The 14,354-nt window shown below is 35.0% G+C and overlaps 2 long non-coding RNA genes across 5 annotated transcripts; one reads left to right on the top strand and one right to left on the bottom strand.

Annotated features, from left to right (window-relative positions):
• Window positions 1–7,255: 7,255 nt before the first annotated feature.
• Window positions 7,256–14,089, top strand: LOC132067587 (uncharacterized). Of its 4 annotated transcripts, XR_009417179.1 has the most exons (10): window positions 7,256–8,034; window positions 8,128–9,313; window positions 9,620–9,683; window positions 9,761–9,847; window positions 10,137–10,228; window positions 10,318–10,389; window positions 10,716–10,794; window positions 10,907–11,016; window positions 12,390–12,482; window positions 13,783–14,089. It is a non-coding gene; the product is annotated as an uncharacterized LOC132067587 (long non-coding RNA). The 4 variants fall into 4 exon arrangements; XR_009417181.1 differs by lacking the exon at window positions 13,783–14,089 and having other exon boundaries at window positions 12,407–12,521; XR_009417178.1 differs by lacking the exon at window positions 13,783–14,089 and having other exon boundaries at window positions 12,390–12,521.
• Window positions 11,764–12,727, bottom strand: LOC132067589 (uncharacterized). Its single transcript, XR_009417182.1, has 2 exons — window positions 12,600–12,727; window positions 11,764–12,488 (listed from the first exon to the last, which is right to left on the bottom strand). It is a non-coding gene; the product is annotated as an uncharacterized LOC132067589 (long non-coding RNA).
• Window positions 14,090–14,354: the final 265 nt, after the last annotated feature.

The raw sequence follows: 14,354 nt of genomic DNA, 5'->3' as shown, positions 1-14,354 counted from the left end.
CAAAAGAGACATACATCCAAAATAAGATTTTTAAAGGAAGACATACAAATCATCCTTATAGCCAAAATATGATTTTTAAATAAGACATACCAACCACAACCAAAAAGTTCGTAAGAACCGATAGAAAGAGTATGTTCAAAAGAGACATACATCCAAAATAAGATTTTTAAAAGGAAGACATACAAATCATCCTTATAGCCAAAATATGATTTTTAAATAAAACATACCAACCACAACCAAAAAGTTCGTAAGAACTAAGAAAGAGTATGTTCAAAAGAGACATACCTTAATTTGTTAAACAAGGTTTAACAAATAACTTTTCTAATGAAGAGCACCCAAACCCTATCTTGAATCACTTTGGGAAGAATTATGTTGCAAATCCTAGGTTTTGATCACAAAACATATTAAGAATCATGGGTTTGATGTTAGAAAGGGATTAGGGACTTGAATTCAACCTAGAATTATGATAAAACTTACTTGTAGGGTTATTGAGGTTTGGAACTTATTCTTCCTGACTTTAGGGTGATTTTTCGTGACTAGGGTTGTTGGGGAAATAAACCCCAAGCTTAAATATAACTTAAAACGCGTAAACCTGACTTTTGACCCGAATCTGGGCCTATTATGCGATGGGCGTGCGACGCATGGCCATCACACGACTATCTGCAGGTCAATATTCAGAGAAGGGGTTTTTATGCGATAGGCGCGTGACGCATGGCTATCGCACGCGCCCGCACGCGCCTGGAATTCCAGCGTGTGTCGATTCTGCACAGTGTTCGGTAAAATAGGCATAACTTCTTGTACGTAGCTCCGTTTGCGCTGGGAGACCTACCGTTGGAAAGATATTTCAAAGATATACAACTTTCATTGAGGAAGTGTTTCCAAATTCACAACACATTTTCATGAAAATCGCCCAGAAGATAGACCTACCAAAACTTAGGCTAATTTAAGAGGCCTTAAGAACTTCACTAATTGGTTTGACTTCAAAACGACCATCCTCCACCCGAATTCACCAAGAATGGATTCATATAGATAAAATATCATCTTAATACTAGATTTTTATATATTCACACCTAGTTCAAGTTTACGGGGTGTTACATTTACTCACATCTAGTGCTTACCACCCCCAAACTGATGGACAAACTGAGATTGTGAATAGGTGTTTGGAGTGCTATTTAAGATGCATGCCTTTTGAAAAACCAAAGGAATGGCCTAGTTAGTTGGGCCTTGCTGAATGGTGGTACAACACTTCTCATTATTCCTCTATTAACATGACCCCATATGAAGCAGTCCATGGTAAAAAAACCACCTCCATTGTTGCCATATCTACCTTTTGATTCTCAGTTGGATGTGGTTGATAGAAGTTTGCAAGCAAGGGAAGCTATTCTCAGGAAATTGAAATTTCAGTTAGCTCAGGCTCAAAACAGAATGAAAGTGAAAGCTGACAAACACAGAACTGAGAGATCTTTTAATGTTGGTGATTGGGTCTTTGTTAAGTTACAACCTTATAGGAAACTCTCACTCAAATATCACTCATTTCAGAAGCTGTCCTCTAAATTCTATGGTCCTTTCCAAGTTACTACTAAGGTGGGGTCTGTAGCTTATACTGTTATACCCCATTTGAAACTGGGTCCAAATTAGAGTACAACATATTGAAGATTCCTATTTTTGCTAGTTTTAAGGAGTCGCCACCTAATTAATTTAATGGTGAATTAGGACACCTATTTTATTAACTAAGGTAAAACTTCCGTTAATGGTCTGCTTAATGTCAACTCTAGGTACGGGTTCTAATTATCCTAAAGGGAAGGGGTTAGGCATCCTCTAGGATCCGTAACTAAGGTTATCCGGCCAAACTTAGGTTAATTAATTGAGGGTAAATATAATATTTAAATTTTAAGAAAAATGGCTTGTAAATGTTGCTGAGTTTTTGAAGGAAAATATAATAATGCTATTTAAAATAATACTTGTAAATATTGCTAAGGCTTTAAAAAAAATGCTATTTAGAATAAGGCTTGTATCAAATATAATGATCTTGCATAAAAGGAAACTTCAAATGTCATTTAAAATAAAACTTATAAATGTTGCTAAGGTTTTAGCTAAAAATGCTATTTAAAATAAGATTTGCATAAAATATATAAGTAGAAGAAAGTGGGGGTTTATGCAGCGTTTTAATAAATATTTGACATAATTCAAGTGGCGAGGTATTAATTAGTTTTTTGCATTTTTTAGGAGTATAAACAAAAATACAAAAATAGCTGATGAGAGTTTTCTTTATTTTTTTATTAACTATACTTTAAAAATATGCATAATTGACTCAAAACTTGGAGAGTTATTTATGAAATATATTTGATTTTGTGTTTGCGTATTAGTGATGTTTCGAAATTTCTAAGATGGTAATAAATAAAACATAACTCCTTTAATTCAAAATATGCTATTTAAAAATCAATTATTTTGAAAGTAAATATTAAGCTACTATAAATAACTCTAATATAAAAGGAAGAAAATGAAACTTATGGAATTAATTGTTAGTTTTCCCTTAATTCAACTACCCATTACGCTAAAACTAAACCTATCACTTCATTAAGTTTCATCTAAATTAACAAACAAAAAAAATAAAGGGTTAGTTGCATAATACAAATTAAAGGCACAAAATAAAATGGAGGAACACATGTAATTAAATGGGCTGAGCCCATTTTCGGACTGCTGCTGTATGGGCTTTGGCCCAGAAAATTTTATATGCTGCTGCTGTGGGCTGTTCCTGTCTATAGGGCTTTGGCCCAAAATTTTTGTTTTATTTTTGTTGTGGACAGAGGTTCGGGCAGAGATGACAGATTGCGTTGGGCTTTTAGCCTAACACCGAATTCAGGAGAAGAGCGAGTCCCTCGGACTCGTACGCGGTGGTCATGCATAAAAAGAAAAGGAAAAGGATTAGTACATAATCAAAGAATAAGATCAAACTTAGCAAAGCAGTGGGTTTTATTCCCGACATTCAGCAAGCTCGAAAAAAAATGTCGCAGCAACAAACTTATCAATGTAGGATCTATTTCTCTAAAACTCAATAGCACCAAAAGTGTAGTACCAAAACCAGGCTGTAACAGCAAGCAACAACAAAAGGGCAAACACAACACTCACGCACAAATGATGGGATTAGACAAAGATCACCCTAGCCAAAGGGAACTTAGACAGTATAACCCTAGCCAAAGATGGGATTAATGCTAAATGACCTACGTAGACGAGTTCGTTGTACTTAAGATAGACAGGATTTATTTAAGTTGAAGGCTGCAAACTAAGCTAAACCTTATTTTTGCCATTCTTAAGTCTCGAGTCTCAAAGAAGAACTTAGCAAACTAAACCAAAGGCAAATGACCGAATAATACGTGCGAATGATATAAATTGAACTATACTCGAAACAAGATTAACCACATGAATCAATCGGTAAAATGAAACACTAGTCATACTAACTAGATTATCACCAGCGCTATGATTCAAACAACCAAGGAATACATATACTATACTGACCTACCATTGACAGATAATTGACTAAAAGGGGGGCAAACGAATACACACTAAATCATGTTGAGTTATTATTAACCAAGAGTTAATTAAAACAGTATCTAAGGCACAAAACAGATTTAAAAAAAATGACGCCGAAAAACAGCGATAACATCTCGACCATCATTTGGACTTAGAACAAACAGAGCGACTGACCTAACATGCTCTCTAAATCAAAATGTCATATAACTAAGTAGAACAGATCCCAATCATGAACATACCCAGAAAGTAAAACCAAACACTATTAACTTAATCATCCACACATGGAATTATATGAACATATCAACACTACTAAACTGAAACCAAGCAAAACTGGATCGAGGCATGATCACATGAACCCTGTTAACCGAAACTAAATTAACTAAAATGACATAAACAAACACCGATGCTACTGAGCTACTGAACTGAAACTAAATCAACTGAAGCAACACAACATACATGAACACATCAATACTAGTAAACTACTAACACTGAAATTAAATTAACTAAAAAAAAGGATTGTTTACCTTCTTCGAGTGCAGCGAACCAGGATGCGGGGTCTTGGATCTACACTCGAATATTAGCAACTTTGAATCTTGAATGCACTCAGATCCGAAATATTGACAGAGGCAAAAGATAATGAAAGCTTAATATTTTTTTAATAAACACAAAGAGATGTTGAGACTAATGAAGATTCTCTTTCTAGGGGGATTGAGGCGCTGCTCAACTTTTTTTCTCTCCTCCCTTTTTTTAAGTCCCATTAGGGTTTGTATTTATAGATTTAGATTAGGGTTTGGCTGGGATTCGAAATTTTGGGCGGGGTTTTTTGGTCAACAACGCCCCAACCCCGATACAAACGTTCGGATTTTGTCGGCATTTCAGACGCTTGATCCGAAAAGAAACAAGCAGACAAAAACCCATTAAAACTTTCGTACCCGAAAATAATAAAAAAAAAGAACTGATAAAGGAGATGGATTTGAACTCACAAAGGGCCAAAATACATTAAAATCGTTTCAGATCAAAAACAGAAAAAGAAAGAAGACGACGACTTTACCATGGTTGAAAACTGACGGGGAAAGGACGAGTCATTAATTCCTTTCCCCGAAATGGCCGTGCATGGCCTGTATGATCGAAAAGAACTCTGCGATTTTCCGTTTACGTCGAAGAAGATAAAGGAAAGGGGGAAGGGAGAAAGGAGGCGCGGATGATTTCATTTAGGGTTGAGTGAGGTGAAATAAACTATATGGGCCGGGTTGGCTGAAGATAATGGGTTGGGTTGATGAATTTAAAAAAATATGGGCTGGGTCGAGTTTTATTTTAAATGGATGGTGGGCTAAGTACAATAGGCTGTTCCGAAAAATGTTTATAAATTGATTGGGGCGGATGGGCTAAAAATATATTTTCTTCTTGTGCTATTTTGGGCTTCTAAATTTGCATAAAAGACCTCCTCCAACTAATTATATATTAACGTGTGTTAAAATACTATTTATTATAAAGTATATTTATTACTAAATAAAATTATACGTTGTCGTAATAGTCGTGCGATAACATTTTTAAAGTTCAACAGTAAATAAACGCTATTATTTAGCTGTACGAAAATAAATGCGATGCGTGTGCGTGAGCTGGTAAGAATGCCGAAATGATAAAAATGCAAAATACTGGTAACAAAAAATAAAAAAATAAAAAAATAATAATAATAATAATAACAAAATAATAACAACTAGTGACTGCAATAAAATAATGAACGCCGGTATTATAATAAAATATAAATAATTATTTCTTAAATTTCCAAAGTACTAGAAATATAAATAAATAGTTAGGGAAGGCGGGACAAAATTGGGTGTCAACATATACTTTAGCATTGCCTAGTGGGTCAAAAATTCACCTAACCTTCCATGTCTCTCAGTTGAAGCAGAAGTTAGGCTCTCATATTGCATCCACCACATTGCCAGAAGTTCACTCAGACTCTGGTCACATCTTATTGGCTCCTAAAGCTATTCTTGACAGGAAATTAGCCCAAAGAAGGGGCAAAGCAATCACACAAGTTTTGGTTAAATGGTTGAACTCTGCTCTGGAATATAGCACATGGGAAGAACTGCATGAATTCTCCACGAAATTTCCTCATTTCAATCCTCGAGGACAAGGATGCTTGAAGAGGAAGGTATTGATATGATCTCAATGTAAATTCACTCTTATTTTGTGTTGATTAGCTGAATAATTAGCTGGCCAAACTAGTTAATTGATTAGTTGTCAAGAAAGTAGTTAGAATCAGTTAGCAGGCGCGTGGGAAGTTAGTTGACAGGCGGATGTGCCACAATTCCAAAAATCAGTTACTCGACTGTAACTGCATTTCCCGCCTAGTTTCAGCTATATAGATCAATTCCTTCATTGTATAATTCATGTTTTGACATCAATGAAATAAGAATTCATTTCCTATTTCTATTGTCATTCCATTATTCATTTTGAGCTCGAGTGAATCTGTTCAAGAAGGTATCAATTCCCATCTTTAGGGTCATTCAATTCATTCCAAAGCCGTCTTAAATTCCAGTTCATATCACTGAATCATCAAAACCATAAGAAAAATGGATGCCACTAGCCATAGCAGTCTTTTAGTCTCCAAGAAACTTGCATATCTAACTTCAGTTTCCATGTTCAAGCAAATCATTCCATTACCTGGTCACACCATTACCTGGACAATTTTGTAATCCCAAATTTAGCATCCAACATAACACTCCTCTTAATTTCTAAGATTCACTCATTTTCTTAATGCTAATTGGGAAGTGATGCTAACTTTCCGGTACAAGAACATTGATTCCAAGTTCAATAAGAAATGTGCAGCTATATTTGAATATATTTTTTGGGCCGGGTTGATTATACTTTTTGAGTCGGGGCTGGTCAATTTTTGGGACTTGGCTATTTTTAATTAAATGGTTAATTTTAACTGAACTGGGGATTTACACTTAAGCAAAGTACAAGGGGTTTTATTAACTTAGGGTATATTTGATCACTTTTTGCGGATTTTAGGGTAAAGTTAGATTAATTAACTAAAGTAAAGGGGTATATTTGACCCTTTGCCCTTCATTTTATACAGTCCTTTTCTCTGCCGCCACCTTCCCGCCAATCCAAATTCCCTCTGTAAAAAAATTCGACCAAAATCGGTGTTGAAAATCCAGCAGAGCAAGGTCAAGTTCTGCTCAGAACAAGATTTTGCAATCCCAATTTCATTTTCACCATTTTTTCTGACACCCCTCATAGCAATTACAGGTAACAAAAAGAAAAAAAGAGAGAGAGAAAAAGTTCCCATTTTTATTCACATCTTTCTTGATTTTTTTCACTCCAAATTGAACAATTATTCTATTTTGAAAGTGGGGTTTCAAGAATTTTATTCAATACCCCTTTATGTGTAATTGCGTTTAGCTCTTATTTCTTTCAGTAAATTGAAGTATATAATGTCAAGTTCAGTAACTGAAGCATGTAACAACTCAGCTTTACTTCCTGGCCCTCGTGGTTGCGGAAAAGTTGCGGTTAGTTAGACTTTTATGTTTTATTTTCTTGAGTTTTCGCACAAATTTAGTTTTTGTTTGCCTGTTATGAATCTCAAGAGTTTATTGGTTGTCTGCAAATAGCTTCTAGAGTGCTTCTCTGTGACGCATTTGAGTTCGAAAAGCCAAGATGTATATTTTCATTGACTCAAAGAATTGCTGCTTACTTTTATAAAGCTATTTTATATGGATTTGTGGGGTTTGGATATGGTATCATTGGCCAAGAAATTGCAAATGTGATGCAAATATGGAATGTCCTATAGGACACTGTTTGGACAGCCTGATGCTACTAAATGGTTGACGTTGAAGTTGCTGTCGTTGATGCCATTGTGCAAGAGCTTGGTTGTCCTTGGGGGTTCCACTGATGACCAGATAAAGTTTGGGTGCTTAATGTTATTGTTGTGGCAAATATACTTCTTTGGCCATATAAAAGACTTTGATATGTAGACAATTAGTGGGGAGCGTGCTACTACATTGCTCTTAACCCGAACCTGGAGGGCAAGGTTCTTATTGAGGGTGGGAGTGTTGTTATGAATGTGGCCACTGTGGAGGACCCGTTTGGAGAGTTGGCAAATTATGTTTGGGACCCTGGCTAAAAGGAGCATGTGAGAGGGCTACAAGTAGAGGAGAAAATGTTCCCTTAGGGTTATGTTATGAAGTTGTCTCTTTATTTTTCTTAGTTTCTTAACCTCCCTCACTTCTTCCTTTTTTATGTTCTTCTTCCCTTGGAAGATTTGATTACTAGTAGAACTCTTATATTTGTACGTGTAATTTCAATTATCTATTTCAATACACTATGGTTTTGTTACATTGCCTCTCTTCTTGTTTTCTTTGTCTTTTTATTTCACTGTTAGGTTAAATAAGTAAATTGATTTGGTAATTAATTTTGTAAATTATTGTTTATGTCAGATTTTAGAGATGGTTATCAAGGATTTACTGCAAGAGTATCCGGACATGATCTGCAGTAATGATTTAGCATATGATTTGGCAGTGATATATTTCTGTTCCAAAATAAATGTCACTAATTTGTTTAACGTAATTGCTACGTTGATGACAGATTAAACTAAATGGACTCTTGCACAGTGAGGACAATTGTGCTGTAAAGGTATGAATACAATCTTGCTTCTTTCAGCTAATTTTCTTTTGTACAGTTTGGATTTCTGTTCCTTATAAGAGTTTATACATATGTTGCAGTGTGGGCACTTTTGTTCCATACCTAAAATGTTTACACCTTTTCATATGTTCTTACCTAGATCCAATCAGTAAATTTAGGTATCAGATTGTTCATACTTTCAAGAGTTTACCTCAATAACCGCTCGAACAATTTGCTAAGACTTAATGATTTTTCACTGGACCATCTGACATTAGAAAAAAAACGATGGTTGTTCTAGTTGGTTTGTGTTACCATCTAAGAAGGAAAAAGATCAACTGAATAAATGCTGTTTTTTGGTTGATTCATTGGTAGATTTTTCTTTTTGTGGTTTTATATCTGTGTTTAAACTTGATTTGGCTCTAGAAATCAGCTCTTTGTTCTGGTAGAGTTATGCAACAAAAAGAAAGCTGAAATTCTAAATTCAAGATAGGTTATGCAAGCGTAGTGTGAAATTCTGAATAATTTGCAACTTCCTTAACATGCCAATAAACATTATTTGAAAGCAGAAATTGTACCGGAATAGTTGCCCCCAGGTCTTAGTTCAAGTAGCAAAGGTTGAGGCACATGTGACTTAGGTCACAGGTTCAAGCCCTGTGTCATACAAACTAAGCCTGGTATGTAAATCGAGGAGGATAGAGGGCCAGACCCATTATCCCCAAGTTTTAAAGTTGTGGTTCGTCCTAATCAAGAAGAGAGAGAGACCACAGTCAATTGAAACTTTTGTGCATAAATTATCACTTCCTTTGCTTTTCTTACAGATTGATATCTAGGAATTGATTAAGCAAGAGTTCACTTTCCAAGAGGATATTTAGTGTATCCAAGCAAATTCTGTTAGCATTATCAAAATATTCAAATATAGATGCACTAAATACCGGATTCATCTGCATCTTCTTCTACTTTTGGTTTAACTATTTTATCTTCCTTGGAACGGTTAAAATATATACCTCTTTGAACAAAGGGTGTTACATATCAGTTCTTGTTTTAGATATTTGTCCATAATGTTGTCCTTGACCTCTGTATCCATTTTTTGATATAGTTATTTCATCTTGCAGGAGATTGCATAGAAAATCAATTGGTTTTCTCAACGATGGTACTGTGTCCATACTAATTATGATTTCAATTTACATTTTAACCAAAGGCATCAACTGGACATCATGTATTTCCTTTAACAGGCTTCATTTGATGATAACTCCATGTTAAGATGTGTCTATATGGCTTGTAATTTCCTTCTTTGCTTTTTTGCCTATGCATCGCCAAAAGAGAAAAGACTCCGTATCGCCAAAAGAGAAAAGACTCTTTCCAAAGTGCCCGAGAATGTTTAAATTTGTTCTTAGAGAACATGTACTCGTTTTCTTCTCCTGGTGCATGTGCTCATTATAATGTAATTTCTCATCAGGGATTGTGGATTGGCTCATAAGACCATTATCTTTGTGTTGGATGAGTTTGACCTTTTTACACAGGTAAGATTCTCATATAGTGAAGAAAAATATGAGAAATATGTCAAGTTTTCAGGATTGGGTGTATCTGCAATTTGCAGGGTAAACAGCGATTACTCTATAGTTTGCTAGATGCAATGCAGTCTGTAACTTCGCAAGCTGTTGTCATTGGTGTGAGTTGCAGATTGGTATGTTCCTCAGTATTAGCATTAATATTTTTGTCTCGTGTTCTATTTCTCTATGAACTATTCATTCCTCAGCATCATTATGACCAGACTGCTTTTTGTATTTTGGGACTTGAAAATCAAAATGAGCATGCTCATTTTCTTTTTTCTATTTTCCTATTTCGAGAAAAATATTATCTCATTTTGAATTGCTTGTGAACAAGATCAGCTTTGACTACATATAACAAGCCCTAGTGGAGAACTTACTGAAGTTTTGAGTAAAATTAAGAGTGCTAAAACTTGTGTTGTGCAGGATGCTGATCAACTCTTAGAGAAGAGAGTAAGGTCTCGTTTCTCGCATAGAAAGCTGTTGTTTCTACCCCCTTCACAGGAAGACTTGCAAAAGTAACTTCTCATTGCATGCCTTAGTTCCTGATTTACTGCCTTCAGGAAATTTTATATATACTGACAATCTGTGTATCGAAATTTTGCAGCACGCTTTACTACTGCTAGCGGAGCCAGGCCTTCCTCCCCATTATGTAGCTGCTTATAAGAAAAGGCTTCTTGTATCCTTTTCACTCGTTACTCTTCTCATTGTCAATAAATGAATACAAGTGAAATGATTGCAGGAGACCAGGAAAAGTTGAAAAGAGAGAGGAATCGACAAGAATAATTAGAGTGACAGTGGTAAGCACTCATTTGTGCTAAGCCTAAATGAGATTCTCCAGATATTTATCGTTCTCTTGTAAGAAAAGGTTTAAAATAGTTGGTTTCCTTTTGAAAATGTCTCTTGTAGGTTAGACATAAAAACAAGCGTCAAATTTGCTATATTTGACGAATTGTGATAAGTTTTCTGCTAGCAGATATTAAAGTATCCTTTAACATTTATTAGAATACTATGAAAAATTCAAAGACGTCATTGAGTCGTTATGCAATTCTGATTCAACTTATAACCATCTATTGAGATTTCTGTAAGTCTACCTATCCTTGAATTACCTAATTTATGCATTCACAGTGCTGTATCAAACATCTATTTTTTTTTTTCTCTTAAATTAGAACTCATCGTATGTTAATTTCCATTAGGTTTGCTGCTGTGTGCCATATGGATACAAAATCTGGATTATTATCACTTGATAATTTTAAAGCAGCACTATCAAGTATTCAACGGCAACCCAAGTTCGAAGCCTTGCAAGGTATAACATTTTCTATTCTGTGATGACTAGTTTTTTCCGGATTTTTTTTGGGGTGGAGCTAAAACAAGTCGGACACATTTACCAGCCCAAAGTCGATTCACTTGGACTCTCTCCTTCCAGTCCAGTGCCTCTGTCCAATCATCGTCATTGTTCCAGCTCCTCATCTCCTTTTGCCATCCTTCTTTTCCCTAGATTTACTTCCTTTTAGGATGTGTTTGGTATGAAGGAAAATATGGTAAATGTTTTCCTGGAAAATAAGTGGTTTTCTTACTTACTTATAGTGTTTGGTTGGTAAGCAAAAAAAAATATTGTTCCCAAGAGCATTTATATGTAATTTAGGAAAACACTATGATGTGAGGTGGGCGGGGGGTGGGGAATGGGGCGTCAGGGGTGGGTGGCCAAGGGTTGGGGGAGTTAGGGGATGGGGAGGAGACAATGAGCTTGGAATGCCATTTATGGAACTTGTTTTTCCTACTTGTACTAGGAAAGTCATTTTCTTGATTTGTAAGGAACTTGTTTTTACGGAGAAAATGTTTTCCAAAACATTTTGACCAACCACACATGGGAAAATTGTTGTACACATGGGAAAATTGGAAACATACCAAAACACACCCTTCATTTTTTTCTCTTCGACACTCGGCCTCTTTGGCTATCCCTATATCCTCTCTCACTCATATTCTCTTATGTGACACACTAGTCTCAGACATTGTGAGTCTGTAAAATTGAGTAGGCCCCAATAGTACATACTGTTGGAGATGTGGTGTGAGTCACTCACAAACCATTTTATATATGATGTGTCTTCAATTAAAGCTTAGTTGTTGCATCTTATTTCAAATAACTCGTTCAGTACAGCCAAGGATAGTAGTTATTTTAAGAAAACCAAAACATTTAAGAGTAATTAAGCTGATTAATAACTGTGGAGTAGGAACTTAGATATTTCTCCATAAACTTGTTAGTACACTGCGAATTGGAGATATTTGATTCCAAATTTATCAATTTTTTTTTTATAACCGTGGTGTCTGGGCCAGCTTATGCGCACCTCGATTAATTCCACAAAGATACCTGCTACCTCTCACCAGCAATAACTAATTCCACGGGATACGTGCTACCTCCCACCAGCAACAGATAACATTGTCCACCAAGGCTTAGACAAATGAGAAGAAATTACTTAATGTTTTTACTTTCGCTATGATTTGAACCGGAGATCTCATGGTTCTCCTCCCACTTTACTAACTACTAGGTCACACCCTTGGGTGCTTTCCAGTTTTATCTATTTCAATCTACCCATGTTATGTGTCAGGATTGGTAATTCGGGATAGTGGGGGATTTAAGATGAATCAAACTGAAAACAACACAACGAATTGTTGATGCAGATTGCTCCATTTTACAGTTATATATTCTTGTTTGCTGGAGGAGGTAGGAAGTCAAAGAGCAAGAGACTACTAACTTCAATTCAGTAATGAAAGGTTTGACTACTACATGATCCCTTTTGTTGATAGTGTGAATCCTGTGTCACTAACCATGTTCTCATGCCTTCCCGAGTATAAAAGCGTACATGAAATTGTACATGATTCGACAGATACCAAAGAACAACAACATACCTAGTATAATCCCATCAGGTGGGGTCTGGGGAGATTTGACAGATACCAGTTTAAAAAAAAAAAAAAAAAGCGAAGATGATTCATTCCCAACAACCGACTATTATGCACGGAATGTAGGGGTGTACATGGACCAGGTTGGTTCGGATTTTTTAAACACCAAACCAAACCAATTGCGTCGGATTTTTAAATTTATACGCCAAACCAAACCACTAAAATTCGGGTTTTTTAACATCGGGTTTTCTCAGGTTATTCGGTTTTCTCGGGTTTTTCGGGTTTTTTTTTCGGAATAGTCTTGATACAAAACATATAACTTTTACTTCAAATCTTTCTTTAGTCCTAGTAAGATACAACTATATAATTAAGGTGTTTCATAAGAAAATAACACAAAATGTGAGAAGAGTGGTGACATTGTATTACAATATTCAACAAAAGATAATAAAATCGGTTAAAACAAATATTGCTAATTAATAAGTCATAAAGAAAATGACCATAATCTAAAAATACTAAGTCATGCTAAAATAAGTACGGCTAATAAGTATTAATTACATGACAAGAAAAAAAAACTTAAGTTATGTATTTTCACTCTCTACACCAATTATGCAAAATTAAAGAATAGATATCCAATATTATTGTCATTCCTAGTGATAAAATTGAATTTCTTTTGTTAGTATTAGTGTTGAGTTGGTTTTGGTTTGAACTTTATATGAGTTACCAACATTCATAGGATATAAAACTTATTGATATTCAAAATTTTAAGTTCAAGCTTAAATAATATGATAATAGATAAAAAACTACGAAAAAATTTAAGAAATATGTATAAATTACATTACAAATAAATATTTTTTTGTACAAAATATTTTAAAAATTGAATACATGTAATGTCGGTTCGGTTTGGTTTGGTTTGACTTTTTTTAGCTAAAATCAAACCAAACCAATTATGATCGGGGTTTTTTTTTAATACCAAATCAAGTCAAACCAAACTACTAGTCGGGTTTTTTTCTCGGTTTATCGATTTGGTGCGGTTTGTCGGTATACTTTGTACACCCCTAACGGAATGTATGCCTCCGGGTGTGTACAATCACTCAAATAGAAATAAACTTTGCCTAACATTCAGCTTTGGATCTTTAAAGGTTAAATTAATGACAAAAATTTGATGTTCTTTCAGGCATTTGAACATCTTTGACAACGCCAATTGATATCCTTGGTTGACAACAGAGGGCATGGCCAATCTGTTGAATTCCGTCCAGTGAGGCTTTTGATCTTATCACATGAACTACATCAGGGACTGAAATCATACCGTTCTTGTCCAATAAGTTACTTTCAGGAACAATTATATTCTTTTAGTCTGAAATATACTCGGGTGGTTGCGGATATCAATATCATGAAAAAAATAAACACACTTTCCAGTCAGTCGGTATAAGCAAGTAGAGAATTTTCCTTAATGCCATGTTCATTATCTAGTACTTCATAAATCTTATTCAAATTTTAATGCATGTGTATAAAAAAGATCTAATGTTTCATAGCTTGTTTAAAACATTGAGAAGTCATTTGTTTCTCCTTTTTACTTGTTCATTTCTGCTAATTATTCTTATAATTTCAATAAAGAAGATAGTAAAAAAATATATAGCCAAAACCTACTCCTAACAAGTTATTGGATCAAAGTAGTATATTATACTTCTGCCCTCCAGTTGCGAAGGGGTTTCTATTAAAAAATATAACAAGTTATGGTTCCTATGC

Source organism: Lycium ferocissimum, chromosome 8, assembly GCF_029784015.1.
Source record: "Lycium ferocissimum isolate CSIRO_LF1 chromosome 8, AGI_CSIRO_Lferr_CH_V1, whole genome shotgun sequence".
In the NCBI taxonomy this organism is placed as follows: Eukaryota; Viridiplantae; Streptophyta; class Magnoliopsida; order Solanales; family Solanaceae; genus Lycium; species Lycium ferocissimum.
This window is presented reverse-complemented; position numbering and strand designations above follow the sequence as displayed.